The 26,377-nt window shown below is 35.9% G+C and overlaps 1 protein-coding gene across 18 annotated transcripts in view; it reads left to right on the top strand.

Moving 5' to 3' along the window:
• Nucleotides 1–26,377, top strand: part of LOC143017846 (dystrobrevin beta-like) — a 436,897-nt gene that overhangs the window by 197,704 nt on the left and 212,816 nt on the right. The gene's annotated exons all lie outside the window — the stretch shown is intronic.

The raw sequence follows: 26,377 nt of genomic DNA on the forward strand, positions 1-26,377 counted from the left end.
TTCATTAAGTTCCAGTTCAATCAATATGTGGTCACTTTTACTTATTGGTGTTTTATATTCAATTTTGTCCCCTATTTTAGGTTCAGATGTAATTATTAGGTCTAGTCTCGATGGCTCTTCTTCATTTCTATACCTAGTGTTCTCCTGTATCCATTGTGTCATTGTATGGTCAGTAACCATCTCAAGTAGAGCGTTTCCCCATGAGCCGTCTCCACCCTTTACTGTCATTTCTTCCCAGCAGATTTCTTTGCAATTAAAGTTGCCCATCATAACTATTCTTCCTCCCTCTTCCATTATCTTGTTTAATGCTATCTTTGTGTCCTCTAACATACTTTTATGTTCACTCTCTTCCCATGAGGCTGTTTTCGGGGGTACATAATTTATCACAAACTTTCTGCTCTTCTTATCTCTGTCTTCTACTTCCATCATTATCATCTCTACTGTATTCTTTCCATATGTGACACACTTCACGTTTATATCCTTCTTAGTCAGGAACATAACTCCACCCCCTTCCTTTTTCACTCTGTTTCTAATCTAATAATTATATGCATCATGTCCTACACTGTTGGGTGGTAGTGGACCTTTTAATTTTGTTTCTACAATTCCCATTATGTCCGGTTCTTTTTCTTTCAAATAATCATTCAGTTCATTCAATCCTGTTATTAATCCATCTATATTTGTGTAAGACACTCTTAGTTTTCTGCCACTTCCATTGTGTTCTCTGTTTCCCTTTTGTTTTTCTCTTGTATGTCGACTTTCTTTAGTTTCATATTCACTACTCTCCAATAGAATCTCTCTTTTTCTGACTCCATTCTTATCTCGTTTTTTTCCTTAGCTTCAAGTCTTTTCTGTTTTTCTTCCTCTCTTTCCTCTTTATTCATTTCCCTTTTTATCCATACCTTTTTATATTGTTCACTTGTTGCTAGTTTCCCTGTTTTGGATAAAATATTCTCAGCCGTAGTTTGTGACCTGAATTTAATCTTAATTGGTCTGGTCTTGTCTGTACTATATTTCCCGAGCCTGAATTTCTCTTCGATTTGTTTCATTATTTCTGGTTCATCTTCCTGAACTAATTCTAGTAAATTTCTTACTTTTTCATTTTCCTCTTTGATTCTTGTGGTTCTATCTGGGTTATGTTTCTCTTCCATTCCTAATATAATTATACATTTCTTTCTGTCTGCTAAGTCTCTTACTATATTCTCCTTCTGTCTCATCACTTTAATAACTGAGTTTTCAGTTTGTTCATTTGCTGTCTGATTATGTCAGTGAATGCAACTTTGCTATTTTCTTGGATTTTTTCCAACCCTCCTTGTTCTCCTTATTATTCTCCTTTAAGACTTTATTCTCTTCTTTTACTTCTTTTAACTGTCTTTTTAATTCTTCAATTTCCTTAGTTAAGTTTTTGTTCGCCTTCTCTAGTTCTTCCAATTTTTCAACCCTCTGTACAATGTTGTTAACATGACCGAACCTACGCTCCAAGTCCTCGATCATCTTATCGACCTTCTCTTCTAGTCTTGTCAGTTGGGGGGGGGGGGGTTGTGTCCCCCCCACCCTCTTTAAATCCCTTGAAAATATTCTCATCACTTTCTACTGTATTGCTCTTATCTATACTTCTAATCTTTACATTTTTATTAGACATTTCATCGTCACTCAGCTGGTCGGGGGGCCTTTTGTTTACCTTTCGCCTGTCTGCCTGGGCCAAGTCCTCTCCTTCCTCATTTCCTTCCATTTCCCTCAGCAATCCCTCCCCTTCTCCTCTTTCCCTACTTTCCCACTACCCCACGAGCAATTTCCCCCACCCTGTAAATACAATAGGCACTTCTCTTTGCGTTGGAATCCACGAAACTTCAATTTTCTTCAGAACGTCTTCTAAGCCGTCCGTTCGTTGAAGTGTGTGTGTGTGTGTGTGGATTGACAGTAAATGCCTACAGCTAAAAGCTGAAGAATTGTATCTACTTTATTTATATTCAGAATGTATATGGTTATAGGGGTTTATTTGAAATAACCTAGGAAGAGTTTGTAGGTAATAAATTTCCGCCAGACTAAAATTAAGTGAAAATAAGCAATATTTCAACATTTGGTAAAATTATACAATCATTTTACATTTGCTAGTTTTTTCTTACAAACGCTATCATGGTTAGTGGCAATAATAATTTCACAAATATAATATTTATGAACACATACAATGGTTTGTTTAATTGTATCGTTTCTTATGTTACAAAGATAATAACTCAAGGGGGGGACTACAGTAGTGGCGTGTTCCCTCACCATAAACCACCTAACTTTAACCCTTAAACCTAACCAAAATATTTTTTTTATTAAATATAGCTTTAAATACTCCCCCTCCCAGATGTGCGCCCCCCTCCCGAAGTTGGGAAACCCTAGTTTGAAAATACATGCATACACAAACACAAATATCATGTGTACACATTCTTTTGTGTGCGTGTGTATGTGCATGTGTGTGTGTGTGTGGATTGACAATAAATGTCTACAGCTGAAAGGTGAAGAAATGTATCTAGTTTATTTATCTTCAGAATATATATAGTCATAGGGATTTCATGGTGGAACTGATGATTTACAAAAGTCCAACCTGCATCAGAAAATAAAGTATGGTAAAATTTTGTAAGTCCCCTAGGAAACGTAGCGCAATAAATGTGTTATGAAAAATGAATATATCCCTAAAGGTTCAGAGAACGAGATGGAGGGAATAGAAAACTAAAATGAGTTTATACCAATACAGACGGATTAATCTCAGGATTCAACGAACTAAATGATTACCTGTCAGAAAAAAACAAAACAAAAAACAGACATAATGGGAATTGTGGAGATAAAATTAAGGGTCCACTAAGGACCAGTGTTGGACATGGATTATATAATCACTAGCTTGGAAATAAAGAAGAGAAGCAGGATGGAGGAGTTATGTTTCTGGTTAAGAAAAACTTAAATGTAACGAATGTTACATATGGAGAGGACAGGGTGGAGATGATCACAATAAGATTTGAAAATAGTGACATGAAAAGCAGAAAGTTTGCAGTGATTTATGTGCCCCCAAAACGGGGTATTGGAGAGAGAGAGAGATTATTCCAAAATGTTATATGATACATGACTTTTATTAAACGAGATGCTGAAGAATGGAAGTAACGCTGTACTTATGGGAGATTTTAATTGCAAAGAAATATGTTGTGAAGAGATTACAGTGAAAGGTGGAGAGGATCAATGGGGAAATGTATTACTCGACACGACTATAGAACATACAATGACACAACTATTCTATAGATATGTAAAAAAAAAAAAAAAAGTCCATAGATATGTAAAAAACAAAAGGGAAATAGTGAAACTACACCAAGGGAATATGGAATACACAGAAAATACAGAAATGGCTGAAGTCATGAACAAACACTTTTAATCAGTTTTTAGCAGATACAAGACTTTTATTAAACGAGATGCTGAAGAATGAAAGTAACGCTGTACTTATGGGAGATTTTAATTGCAAAGAAATATGTTGTGAAGAGATTACAGTGAAAGGTGGAGAGGATCAATGGGGAAATGTATTACTCGACACGACTATAGAACATACAATGACACAACTATTCTATAGATATGTTAAAAAAAATCCATAGATATGTAAAAAACAAACGGGAAATAGTGAAACTACACCAAGGGAATGTGGAATACACAGAAAATACAGAAACGGCTGAAGTCATGAACAAACACTTAATCAGTTTTCAGCAGATACAAGACTTTTATTAAACGAGATGCTGAAGAATGAAAGTAACGCTGTACTTATGGGAGATTTTAATTGCAAAGAAATATGTTGTGAAGAGATTACAGTGAAAGGTGGAGAGGATCAATGGGGAAATATATTACTCGACATGACTATAGAAAATACAATGACACAACTATTCTATAGATATGTAAAAAAATCTATAGATATGTAAAAAACAAACGGGAAATAGTGAAACTACACCAAGGGAATATGGAATACACAGAAAATACAGAAATGGCTGAAGTCATGAACAAACACTTTTAATCGGTTTTCACCAGAGAAAATATACAACATCGGGATGAGATGAGAGAAGTGAACTCTCCCCCCATGAGGGAAATAATAGTAACACGGAAAGAAATAATAGGCCAAATAATGAACCTTGATGTCAGGAAATCGCACGGTCCGGATTAAATAGCAAACTGAATATCAAAAGAATGTAAAGAAGAACTAACATAAGAAGTTGCTCACTCAAAGAAGAAAAATACTAGAAGACTGGGAAAATGTTGATATCGTTCCAACTTATAAAGGGGGAAATAAGGAGGACCCAACAAATTACAGACCGGTTTCCCTTACAAGCACGGTAGCCAAAACTTGTGAAAAAGTTATAAAAAGTAAATGGATAAAACTTCTGGAAGAGAACAATATACTAAATCCAAGACAATTCGGATTTAGACAGTGAAGATGATGTACCACAAATTTTGATCTGTTTTTTGCTCAAAACTACTAGATATAATACAGGAAAGGGACGGATGGGCTGATTGTGCTTTCCTAGATCTACAATTAGCTTTTGATAAAGTCCCACACAAAAAACTGTTAAGAAATCTTGAAACCATAGGAGGAATACAAGGTAAAGGACTAAAATGGATGGAGGACTTTTTGCATGGAAAAAAAATAGGGTAGTGCTCAGAGGTAAGAGTTCTACTTAGGAGGTAATTAGTGGAGTTCCACAAGAATCAGTATTGGCTCCAATAATGTTTGCTATTTATGTGAATGACATGGACGAGGGTGTGGAATGTTACATAAACTTCTTTGCAGATGACGCAAAATTGTTAAAGTGAGTACTGAAACGGACTGTGACATTACAGAGAAATATGAACAAGGTTTGGAAAAGGAGTCAGAAGTGGGAAGTGGACTTCAACATTAAGAAGCGTAGCATAAAGGAATACGAAAAAAAGAGATATCAGGCAATATAAAATTGGTGAAAAGGAGGTAAAGAAAGTGGGATCTGAAAAAGACCCGGGAATAATCATCACAAAAGATATGTCCCCTGATAAACATATAAACAAAATTATCGGCGGAACCTATAACTTGCTAAGATCAATAAAAGTGGCTTTTACTTACTTGGATGAAGAAATGATAAAGGAAATACTAGTCACACTGATAAGGCCAAAATTGGAGTATGCAGCGACACTATGGTCACTCAGTACTAAGAAAAATAAAAGGAAAATTGAGAGAATCTAGAGATTATGACTTTAAATTGGTAAGTTATGATATTATTAGTTTGTTTACGAAAGTTCCTTTGGATGACCTTTTAATCTATCTAAAAGAAGAGTTAAATAAGCACGATTTACCATTACCTTCAGGCACCTTAATTGAACTGATCAAATTGTGTGTTAAAGATTGCAAATTCCAATTTAATGATAAATTTTATTCTCAGAAATTTGCCATGAGCATGGGTAATCCTCTCTCCCCCGTATTGAGTAATTTCTATATGGAGTTCTTTGAAACTAAAATTTTAAGTAAGATCGTTTCCCCCAACATAACATGGATGCGGTACATTGATGACATCGTATGTCTGTGGCCCATTCAAGATAATGTAAATGATTTTTTATGTAAACATAATAATTTGGTCAGTTCTACATTCTACCTCCACCTTCACTCCACCTTTTCCTGCCACATTTGCACCTAAATATCTAAAACTATCCACTTCCTCCAGTTGCTCTCTCTTAATGCTCACTTCCAGTCTACTGCCACTTTCACCCCTTGTACATCTCATCACCTTACTTTTACCCACATTTATCTTCAGCTTTCTTCTATCACACACTCTCCCAAACTCTGTCACCAACTTCCTCAATTCCTCCTCCGATCCTGCCACAAGCACAGTGTCGTCCGCAAACAACAGCTGGCTCACCTCCCACTTTACTCCATTTTCCTTAACCATCTCCAATCTCCAATCCCTGACCCACTACCCTTGCATTTACCTCTCACACTACCCCATCCATGTATAAGTTGAACAGTCAGGGTGACATAACGTGCATATATATATATATATATATATATATATATATATATATATATATATATATATATATATATATATATATATATATATGTGTATATATATAATATATGTGTGTGTGTGTGTGTATGTACATATGTATATATAATACTGATAACCCACTTTCGGAGAAGAATAAGCGAAAGTATAAAGATCTGTATATTTCGATCACTAACTGTGATCCTCTTCAGCAGATGTGAATTACAGAGTAGAGAACAATGTGTATTTATACAGAAGTAGTGAGGTAAGCAGGAAGGGACGGGGGCTCAGGTCACGTGTCCGGCGTTGCGTGGACCTTGGTGGATTTTGTCCACTGCTAATGTAGAAGGTAACATTTTATTTATTGCAAATGAAGATATACAATCTGGTGACCATTGACCATAAGAAATATTATAATTTGGAAAATTATTTATCAAAGAGGATTCTACCATTTTTCTTCTGAAACTGCATTTAGATTTGTAAATTATTTCAGCATCGTCCCCTATATATGCTGAAATAATTTCCAAATCTAAATGCAATTTCAGAAGAAAAATGGTAGAATCCTCTTTGATAAATAATTTTCCAAATTATAATATTTCTTATGGTCAATGGTCACCAGATTGTATATCTTCATTTGCAATAAATAAAATGTTACCTTCCTACATTAGCAGTGGACAAAATTCACCAAGGTCCATGGAACGCCGGACACGTGACCTGAGCCCCCGTCCCTTCCTGCTTACCTCACTACTTCTGTATAAATACAGATTGTTCTCTACTCTGTAATTCACATCTGCTGAAGAGGATCACAGTTAGTGATCGAAATATACAGATCTTTATAATTTCGCTTATTCTTCGCCGCAAGTGGGTTATCAGTATTATTTTACCGATGTGCTACGACATAACTTTGTTGTAATATGCATATATACATATGTTATATGTATGTATATGTATATATACATATATATATATATATATATATATATATATATATATATATGTGTGTATTTACCTAGTTGTATTTACCTAGTTGTACTTTACGGGAAGGGGAGCTATGCTCGTGAGGTCCCGTCTTCATATCTCATTTTATCTAAACTATTTTTAAATTCATGTATTGTTTTTGCACACACCACTTTCTCATCTAACTTGTTCCAACTGTCTATTGCTCTGTGAGGAAAGCTGTTCTTTTTCAAATCTCTTCTATAGTTGTCTTTTTTTATTTTCTTTCCGTGTCCTCTTGTATTTCTGTCATCCCATTTTATCAGATTCTCTCTATCAGTAATTTCTATGCCTTTCATGATTCTGTAAATAGCTATCAAATCTCCTCTCTCTCTTCTTTTCTCTAGTGTCTGTAGTTTAAGTTTTTGTAGTCTCTCTTCATATGATAGTTTTGAGAGTGTTGGTGCCAGTTTAGTAATTGCTCTTTGTATTCTTTCAAGTTTTTTTATACATTTTTTTGTACTTGGTGACCATATCGTTGCTGCATATTCCAATCTTGGTCTTATCAGGGTGACTAGGATTTTCCTCACCATTTCTTCATCCAGGTATGTAAATGCCACTTTGATTGTTCTTATTAAATTATAAGTTTCTCCAAAAATCTTATTTATATGTTTCTCAGGTGACATATTATTCATAACAATGACTCCCAGGTCCCTCTCATTTTCTACTCTTTTTATTCCTTCTTCTCCCAAATTATATGATCCTGTTATTCTGTTTTTGCTTTTTCCAAATTCCATTATACTACACTTTTTTGTATTGAACTCCATCTCCCACTTCCTACTCCATTCTTGTACTTTATTTAGATCTCTCTGTAGTGATTCACAATCTTCTTCAGTTTTCACTCTTTTCAGTAATTTTGCATCATCTGCAAAGAAGCTCATATAGCTTTCAATTCCTTCATCCATATCATTAATATATATAGCAAACATTATTGGGGCCAGAACTGTTCCCTGCGGGACACCGCTTATTACTTCATTCCATTTTGAGTGCTGATCTCTTATCACTACTCGCATTTTTCTTTCTTGCAAAAAGTCTTCCATCCAATTTAGCAATTTACCTTGTATTCCTCCTTCATATTCTAATTTCTTAAGCAACTTCTTATGTGGTACTTTGTCAAAAGCTTTTTTTAGGTCTAGAAATGCACAATCAGCCCATCCATCTCTTTCTTGTATTATATCTATTAGCCTTGAATAGAAACATATTAAATTGGTGACGCATGATCGTCCTTGTCTGAATCCAAATTGCCTTGGATTTAGTACGTTGTTTTTTTCCAAGTATTTTACCCATCTACTTTTGATAATTCTTTCACATATTTTTGCTATTGTACTTGTTAGAGAGACTGGTCTATAGTTGGTAGGTTCTTCTTTATTTCCTCCTTTATATATAGGTACTATATTTGCTTTTTTCCAATCTTCTGGAACTTTTCCTTCTTTTAAGGAACTGCTTATTATGCTATGTATTTTGTCTGCCAGTTCATTCCTACATTCTTTCAGAATCCAGTTTGCTATTTCATCTGGCCCATGCGATTTTCTGACATCAAAATTACCCAAGTGTGTCAATATTTCATTCTTCGTTACTTCTATTTCTTCCATAGGGGGGACTTTTTCCTTCCACTCAATCTCTTCAGGTTGTATATTTTCCCTTGTAAACACTGATTTAAAATGTTTGTTCATAATTTCTGCCATTTCCATTTCCTCAGTGTATTCAACTCCCCCTTGTCTTAATTTCTCCAAGTCTTGTTTGTTTTTCAGTTTATTGTTTACAAATCTGTAGAATAGTTTTGGTTGATCTTTACACTTTTCTATAACATCTTTTTCATATTTTCTTTTTTCCTCTCTGCACTTTTGTACATATTCATTTCTATAACCAGTATATATTTTCCATTTTTCAGGTCTTCTGTCTTTTTTCCATCCGGTCCAGGCTTTGTCTCTTTTGTCTTTTAACTCCCTACAACTTTTGTTGTACCAGCATTTTACATATTCTTTTTCTTGTTTTTGTCTTGGGACATACTTTTCCACTCCTTCTTTGTAAATTTTTGTCAAAATATTCCATTTCTCTTCCACTGATGTTTCTTCTTTGTATATTTCTTCCCAGTTTTCTTGTTGGAAGAATTCTCTTATATTATCAAAGTTTGTTTTTTCATACATCATTCTTCCTTTTCTATATTGTTCATTTCTTTTCATATATTTTTCTTCATTAAGTTCCAGTTCAATCAATATGTGGTCACTTTTACCTATTGGTGTTTTATATTCAATCTTGTCCACTATTCTAGGTTCAGATGTAATTATTAAGTCTAGCCTCGATGGTTCTTCTTCATTTCTATACCTAGTGTTCTCTTGTATCCATTGTGTCATTGAATGGTCAGTAATCATCTCAAGTAGAGCATTTCCCCATGAGTCATCACCACTCTTTACTGTCATTTCTTCCCAGCAGATTTCTTTGCAATTAAAGTCGCCCATCATAACTATTCTTCCTCCGTCTTCCATTATTTTAGTTAATGCTATCTTTGTGTCCTCTAACATACTTTTATGTTCATTCTCCTCCCATGAGGCTGTTTTCGGAGGCACATAGTTGATCACAAATTTTCTGCTCTTCTTATCTCGGTCTTCCACTTCTATCATAATCATCTCTACTGTATTCTTTCCATATATGACACCTTTCACGTTTATATCCTTCTTTGTCAGGAACATAACTCCACCCCCTTGTTTTTTCTCTCTGTTTCTAATCCAATAATTGTATGTATCATGTCCTACACTGTTGGGTGGTAGTGGGCCTTTTAATTTTGTTTCTACAATTCCCATTATGTCCGGTTCTTTTTCTTTCAAATAATCATTCAGTTCATTCAATCCTGTTATCAATCCATCTATATTTGTGTAAGACACTCTTAGTTTTCTGCCACTTCCATTGTGTTCTCTGTTTCCCTTATGTTTTTCTTTAGTATGTCGAACTGCTTTATTTTCATGTTCACTACTCTCCAATAGAATCTCTCTTTCTCTGACTCCGTTCTTTCCTCGTTTTTTGCCTTAGCTTCAATTCTTTTCTGCTTTTCTGCCTCTCTTTCCTCCTTATTCATTTCTCTTTTTATCCATACCTTTTTATATTGATCATTTGTTGCTAGTTTCCCTGTCTTGGATAGAATTTTCTCTGCCGTTGTTTGTGACCTGAATTTAATCTTAATTGGTCTGGTCTTATCTGTACTATATTTTCCGAGTCTGAATTTTTCCTCAATTTCCTTTATAATTTCTGGTTCATCTTCCTGGACTAATTTTAATAAACTGCTTACCCTTTCATTTTCCTCCTTGATTCTTGCGGTTCTATCTGGGTTATGTTTCTCTTCCATTCCTAATATAATTATACATTTCTTTTTGTCAGCTAATTCTCTTACTATATTCTCCTTCTGTCTCATCACTTTAATAACTGAGTCTTCATTATGTTCTTTCAATTGCTGTTTGACTATGTCAGTGAATGAAACCTTATTCCCTTCTTGAGTTATTCTCCAATTTTTAGCTTCTGTAGCTATTTTCTCACTGTTTTCATTACTATTCTTCTTCAATTTCTCATTCTCCTCCTTTACATTTCCTAACTGTCTTTTTAGGTCCTCTACTTCTTCAGTTAAGTTTCTGTTAGCCTTCTCTAGTTGTTCCAATCTTTCAATTCTTTGTAGAATGGAGCCTACATTACCTAACTTACGTTCCAAGTCCTCGATCACCTTATCAACTCTCTCCTCTAGTCTTATCAGTCTGGGGGGGGTTGTGTCCCCCCCACCCTCTTTAAATCCCTGGAACATATTCTCGTCACTTTCTACTGTATTTCTCCTCTCTATACTTCTAATCTTTACATTTTTATTTGCCATTTCGTCATCCGGTGGTCGTTTCATGTTGATCTTCCGCCCGTCTGCCTGGGCCAAGTCCTCCACATCCTCATTATCTTCCATTTCCCCAGTAATCCCTCCCCCTCTCCTCTTTCCTTACTTTCCCACTACCTCACGAGCAATTCCCCCCCCCTGCAAATACAAAAAGGCACTTCTCTTTGCGTTGGTATCCTCAATCTGCACTTTTCTTCAGAGCGTTCGTCAAGCCGTCCGTTCGTTGAAAGTGTGTGTGTGTGTGTGTGTGTATTTACCTAGTTGTATTTTACGGGAAGGGGAGCTATGCTCGTGGGGTCCCGTCTTCATATCTCATTTTATCTAAACTATTTTTAAATTCATGTATTGATTTTGCACACACCACTTTCTCATCTAACTTGTTCCAACTGTCTATTGCTCTGTGAGGAAAGCTGTTCTTTTTAAAATCTCTTCTATAGCTGTCTTTTTTTATTTTCTTTCCGTGTCCTCTTGTATTTCTGTCATCCCATTTTATCAGATTCTCTCTATCAGTAATTTCTATGCCTTTCATGATTCTGTAAATAGCTATCAAATCTCCTCTCTCTCTTCTTTGCTCTAGTGTCTGTAGTTTAAGTTTTTGTAGTCTCTCTTCATATGATAGTTTTGAGAGTGTTGGTGCCAGTTTTGTAATTGCTCTTTGTATTCTTTCAAGTTTTTTTATACATTTTTTTGTACTTGGTGACCATATCGTTGCTGCATATTCCAATCTTGGTCTTATCAGGGTGATTAGGATTTTCCTCACCATTTCTTCATCCAGGTATGTAAATGCTACTTTGATTGTTCTTATTAAATTATAAGTTTCTCCAAAAATCTTATTTATATGTTTCTCAGGTGACATATTATTCATAACAATGACTCCCAGGTCCTTCTCATTTTCTACTTTTTTTATTCCTTCTTCTCCCAAATTATATGATCCTGTTATTCTGTTTTTGCTTTTTCCAAATTCCATTATACTACACTTTTTTGTATTGAACTCCATCTCCCACTTCCTACTCCATTCTTGTACTTTATTTAGATCTCTCTGTAGTGATTCACAATCTTCTTCAGTTTTCACTCTTTTCAGTAATTTTGCATCATCTGCAAAGAAGCTCATATAGCTTTCAATTCCTTCATCCATATCATTAATATATATAGCAAACATTATTGGGGCCAGAACTGTTCCCTGCGGGACACCGCTTATTACTTCATTCCATTTTGAGTGCTGATCTCTTATCACTACTCTCATTTTTCTTTCTTGCAAAAAGTCTTCCATCCAATTTAGCAATTTACCTTGTATTCCTCCTTCATATTCTAATTTCTTAAGCAACTTCTTATGTGGTACTTTGTCAAAAGCTTTTTTTAGGTCTAGAAATGCACAATCAGCCCATCCATCTCTTTCTTGTATTATATCTATTAGCCTTGAATAGAAACATATTAAATTGGTGACGCATGATCGTCCTTGTCTGAATCCAAATTGCCTTGGATTTAGTACGTTGTTTTTTTCCAAGTATTTTACCCATCTACTTTTGATAATTCTTTCACATATTTTTGCTATTGTACTTGTTAGAGAGACTGGTCTATAGTTGGTAGGTTCTTCTTTATTTCCTCCTTTATATATAGGTACTATATTTGCTTTTTTCCAATCTTCTGGAACTTTTCCTTCTTTTAAGGAACTGCTTATTATGCTATGTATTTTGTCTGCCAGTTCATTCCTGCATTCTTTCAGAATCCAGTTTGCTATTTCATCTGGCCCATGCGATTTTCTGACATCAAAATTACCCAAGTGTGTCAATATTTCATTCTTTGTTACTTCTATTTCTTCCATAGGGGGGACTTTTTCCTTCCACTCAATCTCTTCAGGTTGTATATTTTCCCTTGTAAACACTGATTTAAAATGTTTGTTCATAATTTCTGCCATTTCCATTTCCTCAGTGTATTCAACTCCTCCTTGTCTTAATTTCTCTAAGTCTTGTTTGTTTTTCAGTTTATTGTTTACAAATCTGTAGAATAGTTTTGGTTGATCTTTACACTTTTCTATAACATCTTTTTCATAATTTCTTTTTTCCTCTCTGCACTTTTGTACATATTCATTTCTATAACCAGTATATATTTTCCATTTTTCAGGTCTTCTGTCTTTTTTCCATCTGTTCCAGGCTTTGTCTCTTTTGTCCTTTAACTCCCTACAACTTTTGTTGTACCAGCATTTTACATATTCTTTTTCTTGTTTTTGTCTTGGGACATACTTTTCCACTCCTTTTTTGTAAATTTTTGTCAAAATATTCCATTTCTCTTCCACTGTTGTTTCTTCTTTGTATATTTCTTCCCAGTTTTCTTGTTGGAAGAATTCTCTTATTTTATCAAAGTTTGTTTTTTCATACATCATTCTTCCTTTTCTATATTGTTCATTTCTTTTGATATATTTTTCTTCATTAAGTTCCAGTTCAATCAATATGTGGTCACTTTTACCTATTGGTGTTTTATATTCAATCTTGTCCACTATTCTAGGTTCAGATGTAATTATTAAGTCTAGCCTCGATGGTTCTTCTTCATTTCTATACCTAGTGTTCTCTTGTATCCATTGTGTCATTGAATGGTCAGTAATCATCTCAAGTAGAGCATTTCCCCATGAGTCATCACCACTCTTTACTGTCATTTCTTCCCAGCAGATTTCTTTGCAATTAAAGTCGCCCATCATAACTATTCTTCCTCCGTCTTCCATTATTTTAGTTAATGCTATCTTTGTGTCCTCTAACATACTTTTATGTTCACTCTCCTCCCATGAGGCTGTTTTCGGAGGCACATAATTGATCACAAATTTTCTGCTCTTCTTATCTCGGTCTTCCACTTCTATCATAATCATCTCTACTGTATTCTTTCCATATATGACACCTTTCACGTTTATATCCTTCTTAGTCAGGAACATAACTCCACCCCCTTGTTTTTTCTCTCTGTTTCTAATCCAATAATTGTATGTATCATGTCCTACACTGTTGGGTGGTAGTGGGCCTTTTAATTTTGTTTCTACAATTCCCATTATGTCCGGTTCTTTTTCTTTCAAATAATCATTCAGTTCATTCAATCCTGTTATCAATCCATCTATATTTGTGTAAGACACTCTTAGTTTTCTGCCACTTCCATTGTATTCTCTGTTTCCCTTATGTTTTTCTTTAGTATGTCGAACTGCTTTATTTTCATGTTCACTACTCTCCAATAGAATCTCTCTTTCTCTGACTCCGTTCTTTCCTCGTTTTTTTGCCTTAGCTTCAATTCTTTTCTGCTTTTCTGCCTCTCTTTCCTCCTTATTCATTTCTCTTTTTATCCATACCTTTTTATATTGATCATTTGTTGCTAGTTTCCCTGTCTTGGATAGAATTTTCTCTGCTGTTGTTTGTGACCTGAATTTAATCTTAATTGGTCTGGTCTTATCTGTACTATATTTTCCGAGTCTGAATTTTTCCTCAATTTCCTTTATAATTTCTGGTTCATCTTCCTGGACTAATTTTAGTAAACTGCTTACTCTTTCATTTTCCTCCTTGATTCTTGCAGTTCTATCTGGGTTATGTTTCTCTTCCATTCCTAATATAATTATACATTTCTTTTTGTCAGCTAATTCTCTTACTATATTCTCCTTCTGTCTCATCACTTTAATAACTGAGTCTTCATTATGTTCTTTCAATTGCTGTTTGACTATGTCAGTGAATGAAACCTTATTCCCTTCTTGAGTTATTCTCCAATTTTTAGCTTCTGTAGCTAGTTTCTCTCTGTTTTCATTACTATTCTTCTTCAATTTCTCATTCTCCTCCTTTACATTTCCTAACTGTCTTTTTAGGTCCTCTATTTCTTCAGTTAAGTTTCTGTTAGCCTTCTCTAGTTGTTCCAACCTTTCAATTCTTTTAAAAATGGAGTCTACGTTACCTAACTTACGCTCCAAGTCCTCGATCACCTTATCAACTCTCTCCTCTAGTCTTATCAGTCGGGGGGGGGGGGGGTTGTGTCCCCCCCACCCTCTTTAAATCCCTGGAACATATTCTCGTCACTTTCTTCTGTATTGCTCCTCTCAATACTTCTAATCTTTACATTTTTATTAGACATTTGATCCTCGCTAAGTCTTTTGTTTACCTTCCGCTTGTCTGGCTGGTCAAAGTCTACTCCCTCCTCATTTCCTTCCATTTCCCTCAGTAATCCCTCCCCTTTTCCTCTTTCCCTACGTTCCCACTACTCCACGAGCAATTTCCCCCCCACCCTGCAAAAACACTAGGCACTTCTCTTTGCGTTGGGATCCACAGACTTCACTTTTCTTCAGAACGTCTTCTAAGCCGTCCATTCGTTGAAGTGTGTGTGTGTGTGTGTGTGTGTGTGTGTGTGTGTGTGTGTGTGTGTATACAAATCTAAATATTTCTCTACGACCAAAAATTTATGTGGCAGCCGTCACAACCTTCGTGGTCAGTTTTTGGCACAGATCTCGACTGGCTCTGGTCAAGAAAATTGGCTACGATTTACTAGAATAAATCCGTAGAACGAAACTGCCGTTTACTTGCTCAGCTACTTACATCGCCTCGAAAGTGTGGCTCCAAACTTTCTACATTTTCCGGTAGCACCGCTGGTATTTGAACCTCGACGTAACTCCAACGTAGTCAGAAACATTACTACACTGAAATCAACCCCAACATAACCAGAAATGTTACTACAAGGAAATCAACTCCAATATAGCCAGCAATATTACTTACGAGGCAACCCTCTTGGCTGCATCGTCCAATATCGTACAAGGCTACATCCCGCCGTCACGGACAAAAGCCCCGCCCTATGCCCACTACCACGTGTGGACAAGTTGACCGCCCACCCGCCATCACCCAGCAACACGAAAAAAGCCCCGTCCCAGGAACACTACCACGCGCGGACAAGTTAACCGCCCACCCGCCATCGCCCAGCACCACGGACAAAAGCCCCATCCCAGGACTACGACCACGCGCAGACAAGTTAACCGCCCACCCACCATCGTCACATACTGTGCTACATTCCAGACTCGTTTTTCCAACCCCTCCATGTGCCCTCCACTTCTCAAAGGACTTTCTACGCTACGGGCCCCGATATATATAATATATATATATATATATATATATATATATATATATATATATATATATATATATATATATATATATATATATATATACTGTATTATATTCAAACTCATTTTGTCTTACAACACTGTACCATCTGTGTTCATCTCACCTCAATATGAGCCAAAATATCTAATCACCCAGGAGCCAAACCACCACCATATCATCTTTAGTAAGTAGATACAATTTCCGTGATAAGTTTCACCTAGTGGCTACTCTCTGTTACCTTTGTATTTATATTTTATGACGCGGTCCAAACATCTCAACCCGCACACAATTATTGTACTTGTTCCCATTGTGGCAAAATCTCACCCACTCCAAACATGTCTACCACTTCCAATAACTACTCCACACACCCCACCAAAGACACAAAATATCATAACAATCAAGGGAGAAAATAGTTTACCAAAAATTTAATGGACGGAACATTCCCGTATACAACCTATTCTCAGAAGTTGAATCTGAAACCACACATAGAAGTGTCACAGATGATAAAACAAAACTTCCATCCTCAAATCAAGGCTAGTTCTCAACGAGACACTCGCAGGTGATATAATCCAGTCCGACATTTTTTGAGGAAACAGACACATATCCAGAGTTTGTTTAACATTTCAAAAAATCCTTTGCATTATTTGATCAACTTGGTTCACTTTCACCCCTCTACTCATGGGCCACAACGTACAATACCGGTCCACATAAAACAAAAGAAAAAGCAGTAAAAATTGCATCCACTTTCAAAAGCGAGATCAAGGAAAGCCTAAAAAAAACTCAGGCTGGGTTACAGACGACAAAATCTCACTCGAACACGTAGTCTCACTGCTAGCCTATTTCCGACTACTTTCTCAATTACACCCAGACACACTCCAAAAAGCTGGCACAATTCCATTCACACCAGGCACCACACTAGGAGAATTTTCCAGGAAATTCTCCGATACGGAAAGAACAATTGCTCACATCCACAGTCAGTCTGTACCTATCACCCCCACCCACACAGTAGCCCAAGTAACACGATCAACGTCACATAACACGAGGTCAAGACAGATGTCTCGCACTCGCTACCGCTCACGTCAGCGCTCTCCATCACGAACACCATTCTTTTGCACCTACTGCCAAAAACCAGGACACAGCACAAACAGATGCTACTACAGACAGCCGTCCCAGCCAAATCACTACTGCGATTACCACGGAACATGTTACCACACGAGTGACTACTGTCGCGTGCTCTTAGAATAAAGACAACAAAGACCTACTTCATCACAATGCTCGCCCGCTAGAGACACATAACACAGCTTCTGTATGACTACAAAACAAACATAACACGCAGGTCCACACATGCATGACTTACCCACACCAGACAACTCAGAAATACAAATCTCTCCCTACGCAGACGACATAACAATCACATGCACACATCGTAACACAGACAAAGCTGCAGAAATAATCCAGCCATACCTTGATACACTCAACACATGGCTCATCACAAACAGACTCAAAATAGCTCCTACCAAATCTACAGCAACACTTCTCACCAACTGGACAATAGAACACAAATACATACCTCATCTCTACATCAACAACACTCTAATACCACACACAAACACACCAAAAATTCTTGGTGTAACATACGATACATTCATGTCTTTCAAACAACACATCACAAACATAAAAAACAAATGCACACCTAGACTTAACGCACTTAAGTCAATCACTGGAACGACATTTGGACAAAACAAAGAAACTAATATAACAATATACAAACAATGCATACGTTCAGTGTTGAATTATGCGAGTCCTGCATGGGCTCCTAATCTCAGTGAGACACACCACAACACCCTTCAAATCATACAAAACAAAACCCTAAAAACAATTACAGGCTGCACAAATACAACACCAACAGACCATTTACACCATAAAACAAAAGTCCTCAAAGTCAAGGACCACCTCGACATGAGAGGCACACAAACACTTGCCGCAGCCACCACAAACACATCACACCCGCTACACTACATAGCAGAACACCCCCACACACCAAGAAACATTAAAACAAAACCCAAAGACCTTTATTACGCACAAATACTCTTTTCTCTTCCTCCACAACCACCAAATACCAGCCTCCGGAAACATATTCATAATCATATTACTCACCGCTCCATTAACACATTGAAAGACAACACACTGCTGCATGCCAGACCCCCTGATATCCACCCTTCTGAATCCTCTCTCCCACGAAAGGACAGAGTCCACTTGGCCAGACTGCGGTCAGTCCACCACCCAGCACTTCTAAGCTACCAGAAGAGGCTGGATGACCGCATTGTGGACAGCTGCCCAGGATATAACACTTCACCCCATACCATACAACACATAATGGAAGACTGCATTATACACAATCATGCACGCAAATAACACAACATACACTCTATAAAGGATTTGTGGGAAAACCCAGTTTCGGCTGTAGCATTCCTTGGGGAGACGGGACTGCTCGGACAGACAGTCTAGGGAACGACAACAACAACAACAATTAACTCTGTAAAGATTGTTTGAATTAATACTCAAGTCACAAATGACACTATAAACATACTCCCAATACTCCTCTGGACTCAGTGCTTAATTTACAAAGCTAATACAATGTGTACCTTTTCCCTAAGTGTCACATGTATTATCATCGTCAAATTATATCCTAGTCTTCTTGATATCATCTGTCTAATTGACACTTCCCTAGTTTCTAAGTGTAAGATATTGTATTTATTTCCACCTGCAAAATCAATTATCCTATATGGACCTGAGTACCTCGGTGAAAGTTTATTATGGGGTGTATGTAATTTGACCATAACTAAATCTCTTAATTGTATATCTATTTTATGTGCTATTTTGTGTTGTTGCTTTTTCATCTCTTGTGTATACTCTTTTATGGGTTCCCTAACTCCTTGATGCATAGCTTGAAATGTATGTATCCTATTTGAGATGTAATCATCCATATTATACACAAGTTTCTTCTCTGCAATCAAGATTTAATATTGGAGAATTTTTCGTTTCCCAAAAATAATAAAATGGGGTGTTTTTCCTGTAGCTGTGTTAATTTGGTTGTTTAGGGTACATTTAGCACAAGGAATCCAAGTATCCCAATTTATACTACTTGGGCTTGTCATACCTCTAAGACATGTCATAATTTTCTTAGTTAACCTCTCTACAACTCCTTTCCTCTGAGGATGAATGACTAATATATTGACTTCACGAATCTTAAATAACCTACCGTACATAATTCTTCCAATATTTTATTATTAAATTCAGGTTCATTATCTGAAACTACGATCTTAGGTGTAGTGAAATTACATATTATCTGATCATAAGTTACTGAAGCAATTGTTTCAGCTTTCTTATTTGGAATGGGTTGTAAAATACAAGATCTTGAAAGATAATCAGTAGCAACAAATACATATTTATATCCATTTTCACACATAGGTAACTCCAACATATCTATATGAACTCTTTCCCAAGGTTTCTGCGGTATGGGCATAGGGCCAGGTTTTGGTGTATTTCCTTTCACCTTAGCATATTTCAAACAATTTTCTTTATAATCACACACACATATATATATCTTTCATCATAATTGGCCGAAAGTATATAAGTTGTGCTTGTCTATAAGTTTTATCCTTTCCTGAATGTGAACTACAATCATTATCATGAAGTAACTTCAATACCTTTTGTACAAGCGTTTGTGGTATTACCAACTGATTCACTGGGCCCCTAGATATATATTTTCCACTTACAACTATTTTTCTATACAAAAGTCCATTAGTCAAATGAAGTTCCTAATTCTTATACCCTTTTAGTAGTTTTGGAGGATTACTTCTTGGGTTCATCAAATATTGGGTTACTATTTATCAAGTCTTAACTTTTCCTTGTTCCATTATTGTCATTCCCTCCTCTAAAGTTACCTAACCTCATAATGCTGAAATATAGCAAACCACTTGGCTAGTCTGCCCCTAAGATTCTTATGCTTAAATAAATTCTGAATAGCTACATGATCAGTCCACATTCTGATTGGATATCCCAGTATCATATCTCTAAACCTTTCTAATTAATAAATTACTGCTAATGTTTCTCTTTCTGTTATGGAGTAGTTTCTCTGCACTATTACAAAGTTTCGATGTGTAAGCTATCGGTTTCAACGTTCCATTTCTCTCTTGCATCAGTATGCCTCCTAACCCTATGTCAGACGCATCAGTACAAAGAATGAACTCCTTATCATAATCAGGAAATATGAGAACTGGAGAACTAGTAAGTTTATCTTTCAACTTGTCAAAAGCTTGCTGTTGTGCAGATCCCCACATGAACTTTGAATCTTTCCTCAACAAAGACTTAATGAATTAGCTATGTCTGCATATCCTTGGATAAATTTCCTATAATATCTACATTCTTTGGAACTGGATAATCCTTTACTGCTTCAACCTTTGAATGTACTGTACTACCTGTCTATTTTATGCCCCAAATAAATAACTCTGTCCTGAAAAAAATTACTTTTTCAATTTTTATTTTCAATCCTGCTTCAACTAGTCTTGAGACCACCAAGTTTAATTTCTTAAAAGCTCAGCCAATGTTTGGAAAACTATTAAAATATCTAGAAATATGTTGGCAGTGTTTCCTAACAATCCATCTAGTACTGTATTCACTAATCTCAGTTAAGTTAATGGAATATCACATAACCCAAATGGTATTAGTCTGAACTCATGGTGTGCCGTTGGAGTAGAAAAGGCTGTGAATTCTTTTAAGTCTTCATGCTACTCGATCTGCCAGGACGCAGACTTGATATCTATAGTGCTAAAGTACTTATTCTCAGTTCCTAAACTTCTAAGAATTTCCCCTATTTCTGGTAAAGGTAGTCAGTCGGGTATGGTCTGTTTATTCAATTCCCTATAATCAATAACTGGACGCATGGTACCATCTGATTTTGGCACCAGAATCAGAGGGAAGTTCCACTCACTTTTACTATGTTCAATAATATCCTGCAATAACATTTCAGTGATCAATTTATCTACAATGGCTAGTTTGGAATGTGGTAATCTGTAGGCAGGTATATAGATAGGTTGAGTCCCTGGTTTTAATTTGATCTGATGTTTTAAAACAGTTGTTTTGCCCAAGGCGTCCCCCGGCAAAACAATTGCTTTATTGTGCTTCATGAGCAAAGCAACTAAGCTTTCATCCAACTCAGGACAACTAGTAGGTTCTAGTTGATTCTTGTATTTCTTTCCCAAATCTGTTTCTTCCTGAACTGAACAGATTGATGAAATTGGTGATTCCACCTCCTCAGTACTCTCATTTAAAATCTTAATGGGTTTTGTACAAACTTGAAAACATTCTATTTGTGTACCTTTTCTTAAGACTATGTCTTTATTCAAAGTACTAATCACTAATATTTCTACCATGTTCTTGTTTGTCTTATAAATCCCTGAGTCCAATTTCAAACCTTTTAATCTAATTGATTCTGGGATGGTTAAAATTTCAGTCTACAGTGACTCCTTTCAACTGCACTCTACCCCGTTAATTGTTGTGAAGTGTAGTAATTTTGACTTTATTACGCCACCTTCCATAATTAGCAAATTTTTGTTTTAATTTGATGAATTAATAATTTCTGAGATTTCTTGAATATCTGAGTTGGTTTTACTATATGAGACTTTATTTTCTGTTGGTCTGGACTACTCTGCCCTGTTATCTAACCTATCATTGTTATCTTTCCTATCTGTTTCAGGAGATTCTCTGATTACTGTTACTGGCTCTAAGTCTGGTTGATTTAAAAATGGGATTAACTGTGATTTCACTAAGATACCTAACTCAGCAGGACATATTACCATGCTATCTTTTCTCATAGTTGCAAATCTCATCAATAAATCGCCTGAGAAAAAAGATTCTTCTTCAACTATCACTGGAATGTGCTCATATTTATATAAGATGCCCTCTAATTCAACCTTACCTAATGTTTTTAACTGACTACCAGTTACCCCTTGAAATGAGTAATGAATTGGCTCTAAGATTTTCACTCCTGATTTAAATTGGATTAAAATTTTACTGGTTATCACATCAACTATAGATGCTGTATCAATAAGTATTTGAATAGGTTTATTGAACACTCTACCACAATGAGAGGTCCTACAGAAGTCCTTCCAATTGTTATAGTTAGTTTACAACTGTCTTTGATGTTGGTGCTTTCTTTGACCCTTCTATCACTCTTGTCCCTAACACAATGCTGCCTATGTATATGTCTATGGGTAGCTCTGTAGTGTCGTTTTATTTAGTGTCTGGGGGTTTTCCTTTTGTTTCTGGGTAAATACGAAATTTTGTTTTTGTACTACACTCCTGTCTTCTCTGTCCTATCCTCTGATGATACAAACAGAAAGGTGGGTTTCTACAATGGTATTCATTATGACCCTCATATCTGCAATTTCTACAAATATTTTTGTAATAACACTTGTGATTTATGCCCCCATTTATTACAATTGTAACATTCAATTCTAGCATTCCTTGATGTTTTTCTAACTCTATGTTCAGATACTCCGTTTCTGTAATCACTTATAGAGTTCCTAGTTTCCTTTCTGTTGTTGCGTTCCTACTGTTATCACAAATGGACTAATTGCTTTAGTTTCACTATATCCTTGAAGAAGATAATCTATTTCCCCTAAATCCATTTTATGTTTAAGATCTTTATACATTTTTTCTGCCGTTATTTCGTCAAAGCTGTTTGTCAACTATTCAAATGCAATTAATTTAGTAACCTGAGAAACTTTTTTGTCGTTAGATCTTTCTATCTAATCTGAATCCTTCAACATAGAATTCATGTCCTTAGACAATCTATCTAATTTTGCTAAATATTCTGTGTCAGATTCACTTGTTCTTACTTTCTTTATCATTCTAACCAGACCTGATAGGATCCTGATCACACTTTGACTTTAAATGTTTAATGAATGCCATCTTATAAGCTTCATATTAATTTATATCTTCCATTTGCAGGAAATCTATTATAAGCCTAGCCCTAACTTTCTCATGATCTATATTTTCTTTTAAAATTTCTATCTTCCTTTTTTCATCTGTTATGATTTTAGTGACAATTAAAGTGTCGATCAAACTGAGAAACCTATTAACTCCCAAGGTGTTTTTATCACCTGTGAATTTAGGGATATTTATATTCAAGGTGTGAACCTCATGCCTTAAAATACCAGTAGTATTATCTTTAGTGTTTTTAAAGTCGATTTGAATCGACAACCTCCACGTACTGCGCGTACTTCATACGTACATCAACCACGTCTTCCTACGTTCACTACCTCGTCGTCCCTCGTTCACTCATAGTAGTAGTGCCCCTCGTCCACTGTTGCTTGTAGTTGTTGTAGTCCCTCTCGTTCACTGTTGTTCGTAGTCGTTGTAGACCCACTCGATCACTGTTGTAGTCGTTGTAGACCCCTTCGTTCACTGTTGTAGTCGTAGTAGACCCCTTCGTTCACTGTTGTAGTCGTTGTAGACCCCTTCGTTCACTGTTGCTCGTAGTCGTTCCCTCGTAGTCAGCATGTGCGTGGCTATGTGCTTGCAGTTGCGTGCACGGAGTACTTCTGCTTGCGTGCACTGCGTGATCCTGGTTTGAGGCACCAGTCTCGTAACCGTATCTTGCATTAAGTCCTATAGTTTCATGCACCAGTCCCGTCTCTTCGGAGGCGTTTTCTTTTCATCCATTCCGTCCCTAGTTGCTACCACTCTCACCCCTGTTGTCACCACTGTTACTCCGTCTACTGTTCCCTTATATAATTTTGTATTTAGTCTCTCACTTTCTACTTTCTTTTCACCACTGTCTTTATGCACGAAAATCATTCAAATGTTGCTCTGTAGGAAGTCTGTTAATGTTACTCTGTCTAAGAGAGGGGAATTAAACGGAGTTAAATTTTTCTTTCTTTTCTTCCCAAATATTTACACTTAGTTCTCTGAATTACACTAAAGGACTCCATCTGGAATCCTCAATTTGATCAATAGGTCAGTTCGCCTTGACCCCATGATTTCTTTAGTCCAATGATCTTTACTTTTACATCTAAATACCTCCCCTAAGGGCGTGACTTTACTCCCATGAACCAATTGAATTTTCTCCTCCTCCACATTTTCTCCAGAGAGGCTGTTACAAGCCACTTAAGCAATACTGCTTACTCAAGCAATCTCGAAATCAATGAACCACTGACTTAGTTTACATACTGTTGCATCGGGTCCCCAGCGGTTGTTTGTAAACTTTTAGGAGAGGAACGAGGTTGTGTATTCCTTCGCCTACGAACTCTTATTTATCAAACACCCAACTCATAAAAAATAAATTCTCGCCACCTACCCCTCTATCTACCTTACTTGTCTACCTTTATACACGAGCCTCTTACACACACACACACACACACACACGCAATTACAAAACTGGCACCAACACTAAGAGAGACTACAAAAACTTAAACTACAGACACTACAACTAGGTAAATACAACTAGGTAAATACTTATATATGTATATATATATATATATATGTATATATATAATATATATATATATATATATATATATATATATATGTATATGTATGTATATATATATATATTATATATTTATATGTATATATATGTATATATATATGTATATACATATATATATATACATATATATATATATATATATATATATACATATATATATGTATATATATGTATATATTAATAAGTATTTTAGACAAATTATTTGGATGATGGAGAACGTAAACACAGAGGAAGGCTCGGAACCCTAAACACTAACGTTTCGTTCGCGTAGAACTTCTTCAGAGAGTGTATGTAGAACTGCAATTGAAGTTTATGTATTAAATCTAATTACCTTTCCGGCCACTTGGGAAAGGTCGTTTTTCTGGCGTGTTTTAGAATTAAAATACTAGTTTGTTTAGCTAAATTGATAAACCCTCCTCGATGATTCGATGAATTATTAGTTGAAATATATGCTGATTCAACAATTCATCTAGTGAATTTATCAAAACCTTTATGTAGCACTTCAGCTTCTCTCCAGTTTGGTAAATGATCGAATTTTTCCGCATGAACTACTAAAGAATTAGATGTCCTATGTGCTTTTATGTCGTTTTTATGTTCATAAATTCTTTTTTCTAATCCTCTTGACGATTCGTCAAAATAAGCCATTGAGCAACTATTGCACGGGATTTTGTATACGACGCTGTTTTCGGAATTGGTTCTCTTTTCGGAAGTCTTTATTAAATCACCTATCCTCTTGTTAGTTATTTTAGCTATGTTTATACCTGATTTTGTTAAATATTTGTCTATTATTGGTGACGTTTCTGAGCCAGGTACTGATATAAAATTGGTATTATTTTTTATCATTTCTCTCTTTCCGCGATTGTAAATATTTATTGCTTTTCTTTTTGTTCTTTTCAACATTCCCTCTGGATATCCAAGGGGAAAAACTGTAACTTTCTCAGTATACAGAAAGGAAACAAACAAAGAGGATTTAGTACATTACTTCTCCGCACATAATGATAGGACAAAGAGTGGTATAGTAACAGGATTTTTTCTCAGGGCACTACGAATCTGTAGTAATGAATACCTAGAAGGCGAATTTGATTACATTATGAAAACCTTTGACAAACTTGGATATCCAGAGGGAATGTTGAAAAATGAGAGTAGTGCTCAGAGAAAAGAATTCACCTTGGGGGGAGGTGATTAGTTGAGTTCCACAAGAATTGGTATTGGCTCTAATAAAGTTCACTATTTATGTGAATGACATGGATGAAGTTGTGAATTGTCACGTGAGCTTCTTTGCAGATGATACTAAATTGCTGAGGAAAGGGAATACTGAAACGGATTGTGAGTCACTACAGGGGGACCTAAACAAGGTTTGGAAATAAAGTCAAAAGTGGGAAGTAGACTTCAACATAAAGAAATGTTGCATAATTGATTTCGGAGAAAAAAAATATATAAAAAAAAATTGTTGGAAAATCTTACAATTTGCTAAGGTCAACAAAGGTGGCTTTTACCTGTTTAGACGAACAAATGGTTAAAAAATAATAGTTACACTAGCAAGGCCTAGACTTGAGTATGCTGCGACACTATGGTCACCCAGTACCAAAAAGAATACAAAGAAAATTGAACGAATCCAGAGAGCATCCACGAAAATGGCCCTAACACTTTCAAACCTGCCATATGAGGAGAGACTAGCTAAATTGAAATTACCGAATTCGGAGCAAAGAAAAGAAAGAGGCGACCTGCTAACCATTTACAGAATCATGAAAGGCACAGAAGCCCTTGATAGAGAGGACTTATTAAATTGAGATAAGAGGATATGATAAGAAACTCAAAAAAGATAGTTATAGGA

The sequence above is a fragment of the Oratosquilla oratoria genome, chromosome 33 (assembly GCF_046742065.1).
Source record: "Oratosquilla oratoria isolate Oo_2021 chromosome 33, ASM4674206v1, whole genome shotgun sequence".
Taxonomy (NCBI): Eukaryota; Metazoa; Arthropoda; class Malacostraca; order Stomatopoda; family Squillidae; genus Oratosquilla; species Oratosquilla oratoria.